The sequence below is a fragment of the Chrysochloris asiatica genome, unplaced genomic scaffold (genome assembly GCF_000296735.1).
Source record: "Chrysochloris asiatica unplaced genomic scaffold, ChrAsi1.0 scaffold00139, whole genome shotgun sequence".
Taxonomy (NCBI): Eukaryota; Metazoa; Chordata; class Mammalia; order Afrosoricida; family Chrysochloridae; genus Chrysochloris; species Chrysochloris asiatica.
In genome coordinates this window covers 9,271,335-9,275,524 of record NW_006408657.1, presented here as the reverse complement: position 1 = coordinate 9,275,524, position 4,190 = coordinate 9,271,335, and the positions used below count along the sequence as shown (strand labels likewise).

General features: G+C 43.8%; 1 pseudogene; it reads left to right on the top strand.

The window, feature by feature from the left end:
- The first annotated feature begins 1,772 nt into the window (after positions 1 to 1,772).
- On the top strand, positions 1,773 to 2,457 carry LOC102812330 (annotated as a pseudogene).
- Positions 2,458 to 4,190: the final 1,733 nt, after the last annotated feature.

Sequence of the window (4,190 nt, the reverse complement as noted above, 5' to 3'; positions counted from 1 at the left end):
ATTCTTCTACGGTCTGCCTTATTTACTGTCCAGCTTTCACATCCATATGAGGTTATTGAAAATACCATGGCTTGGGTGAGGCACACCTTAGTCCTCAAGCTGACATCTTTGCTCTTCAACACTTGAAAAGGTTCTTTTGTGCAGCAGATTTGCCCAATGCAATACGTCATCTGATCTCTTGACTGCTGCTTCCACGAGTGTTGATAGTTGATCCAAGAAGAATGAAGTCCTTGACAACTTCAATCTTTTCTCTGGTAGTGTAGTGGTTATGAATCGGGCTGTGAACCGCAAAGTCAGCAATTCGAAACTACCAGCTGCTCCGCGGGAGAAAGATGAGGCTTTCTGCTCCCATAAAGATTTACAGCTCTGGAAACCCTGTACAGGGTTGCTATGAGTCGGAGACGACTCGAAGGCACTTAACAACAACAACAACAATCTAGAGATTAGGAATCCTGGTATGGTGCTGTGGGCTAATGCATCAGACTGCAAAGTCATTTGAACCGCAAGGTTGATGGTTCAAGCTCATCAGCCTCTCCTTGGAAACCCTATACAGGGTTGCTATGGGTCAGAACCGACTTGACGGCACTTAACAACAACAACAACAATCTAGAGAATAAATTTCTCTTTGTTAAAGTCATGCACTTGTGATATTTATGTTACAATGTTGTTGTTGTCGTTGTTAAGTGCCATCTAGTTGGTTCCAACTCATAGTGATCCTGTATAGGGTTTCAGAGGAGCAGCTGGTGAATTTGAACTGTTGACCTTGTGGTTAGAAGTCCAGTGTTGCTCCTAGAGCATAGGATAACTAAGACACCATCCCTCAAGGTGACTGAGCTCCCACCCTACATCACAAGGCTTATAAGTGTCTTAGAAAAGAGTTATGGCTTCCCAGATAAAGTTAAATGGAGACTGATTAAATCTAGACCTCAGCCTGATATCACACTGCTGGACACGTAACAGGAAATGAACTGTTATCAAAGGGAAGGTTTTGTTTTTTTATGTTTTTGTTTTTGTCTTCATCATTTACCAACAGTTATTGTTGTTGTTAAATGCTGTTAAGTTGGTGCCAACACATAGTGACCCTGTATAGGGTTTCCAAGGAGCAGCTGGTGAGCTTGAACCACCAAACTTGTGGTTCAAACGACGTTGCAGTTCAGCGCATTAGTCCACAGAGCCACACCAAAACTCCTTACCAACAGTAAGACAACTAAATCACCTCCTTAGGTTGTTGGTCTTGAGGAAGGCTAGACTACATCAAGAAGAATAAAAACTTCTTAAAGTGTGACAAATATTTTTGCCTTGATCTTCAAGAATAACCTGAACAATCCAAGTCACATCCTGAAATACTATACTAAATTATCCTCTGCTTCTTTATGAAAACTTGAAGTTGTTTTTTGGAAACCTCTGTGGTCAAGACCAGCTTGAATTTGATCTTGCAGAATCTCCAAACCCGAAAGAGTCCAGTAGGAAATGCTATTAAATCCATCCCATAAAAAGTGATGAAGATGGACGATGAAGAAAGGCAGCAATGAAGAAACGGGCTGAGCTTGACCATGTTCCACAGACTCCCGTTAACCCGGAGATGAGAGAGAGAAGAGGAAGAACTGGTTGGTCTTAACAGTGATGAGAGAGGAAGCTCCTGGCCCTGGGTGGCTGCAGCTGCGGCATTGACCATCGCAGTGATGGCTGTGGGGCTGGGTGGCTGATGACAAGGACAGGAGCGGCCACGCGCCCAGAATCTCAGTGGCCGCTGCTCAAACATGTCCTGCACCATGGCCACCTCTGCCGCCTCCTCCGAGCATTTTGAGAAGCTGCACGTCATCTTCTGCGGGCTCCATGGGGACCTATGAGGGGTGCCCGAGCGACTGTTGGGGACAGCGGGGACGGAAGAGAAGAAGTTGATACGACATTTTGGTGAGAAGCAACAGGAAGCAAATGAGACGCTGGCAGAGGTGGAGGAGGAACTACGTTATGCACCCTTGTCTTTCCGTAACCCCATGATGTTCAAACTGCTAACCTACTGGAAAGATCTTAACAAACTGCATTGGGAGGTGAGAGGCACACCTTTGACAACTGCACCTGGGGGCTGGGGAGACATGAAATACAGCACGTATGGTGGAGAATGAGCACATGAATCGGCTACAGTCTCAAAGAGCATTGCTTCTTCAAGGTACGGATAGCCTGAACCGGGCCACCCAGAGCATTGCGCGCTCTCATTGGATTGCCACAGAGATTGTCTCAGAAATCATCGAGGAGCTGGGGGAGTAATGAGAGCAGCTGGAATGTACCAAGAACAGACTGGTGAACACAAGTGAAAACTTGAGCAAAAGTTGAAAGATTCTCCGGTCAATGTCCAGAAGAGTGGTGACCAATAAGCTGCTGCTTTCCATCATCATCTTACTGGAGCTTGGCATCCTGGGAGACCTAGTTTATTACAAATTCTTTAGCCATCATTAAACTTCCTATAGAGAAGGACTGGACCAGAACTTTGAGTCTGTGAATGAATGATAATTAGAGACATGAGTTGCTGCTGTGGACTAACAGTTCAAGGATGTACTGTACGGCTAAACTGGGAGGAGGAATGAAAAAGAGAAAACCACTTACAATCTGAACGAACATCAACCAGACCAGAATAATATACCAAGGTAATAAATGCTGTTTATGACTGCTTTAAAAAAAAAAAAAAAGAGTGGTGAGTGGTGAGATCTGGGGACTCCTGAGCCCCTGAACAAGGACATAACCACAGAGGGCTAGAGCTGAGAGTGAAGCATCCAGCTGATATGAAGTGAAGGGAGACGTACAAGAACTCCCAAACTTACAGATCGTATCCATTTGACCAACCCTCGATGCTTGATAATCAGAAATAGACTACAGGAAGATAAAAAAAACAATTCTTAATAAAGGAAACAAATGTAAATTGCTACAATTTGATGAACTTGACCTATACTTTTGGATGTTGTTGTTGTTGTTAAGTACTGTGGAGTCGGTTCCAACTCATAGGGTCCCTGCACAGGGTTTCCGAGGCTGTACATCTTTACAGGAGTAGAAAGCCTCATCTTTCTCCAGCGGAACAGCTGGTAGTTTCGAACTGCTGACCTTGCGGTTAACAGCCCAATTTGTAACCGCTACACTACCAGAGTTCTTCTGTAGAGTTACTGTTAATCGAAGTGGATTCCATGGCAATGGATTCTGTTGTGGGTTGCTATTCCTTTGTCATCATTTCCAACCAGTTTAGAAAGCTGCTCTTAATCTCCTCTTGTGTTGCAAAACAATATCGTTAATCATTTTCTGTTACCTTAATATAAATACTGGTACTGGATTGAACATTGTCCCTATTAAAGATAAAGGTGCTATGGTACTGTATTGGTGATGACCTCAAGGTCAACAGTTCGAAACTATCAGCCATTCCACTGGAGAAAGATGAGGCTTTCTGCTCCTGTAAAGATTTACAGCCTCGGAAACCCTGTGCAGGGTCCCTATGAGTTGGAACGGAATCCACAACAACACTACCAGAGCTCCCTTATGATTCAATAGTGAGGAATTTTTATCATGACTAATTGCAACTGTCACAGCTGTAAAGGTAAAAGTTTTGTAACAAAAATGGGGGAGTAGTTAATCTTACAGTCCAGAAACAGAGGACCCTAGGACCATCAAGGGAGAACAGCACAAGAGGAATGCAAGACCCTATCCAGAGAAGCAGCAACAGTAGAGATGGAGGCAGAGATGAGGACATGGAGAAAGAGAGAAGCTGAGGGCTCTAGATTCATGGAAAGAGAAAGACTGAGTGCTGGCAGCCAGAAGGCTGACTTGCAAAATGTGTCCTTTGGTTGTTTAAATTATTTCATATTCCTGTTTTTGTGTTACTCCCCCTCCCCCCCCCCAAAAAAAAAGAAGGAATAGAAGCAAATATTGTTAAATGGTGAGACATGGAAAAGATTGCATTCATAATAAAATTTTTTAAAAAGTGATGATCAGCATCACAGCTGCCCCGGCAGCAGAGTCTATCTTGCAGAAAAGCTGTGTGCACACCTAATTATCATAACCCGTCGCAACTGGGCAAATTTCAGGAAGAGCCACCCAGTTTCTTTGTTCCCCCTTTTCCTCATTATCATAGCAAAAATTATAACTGCCCTGTTTGAAACTTGCTCAGAGATGTTAAGCTGCATTGCTTCAAAGCAGGTTCGGTATTC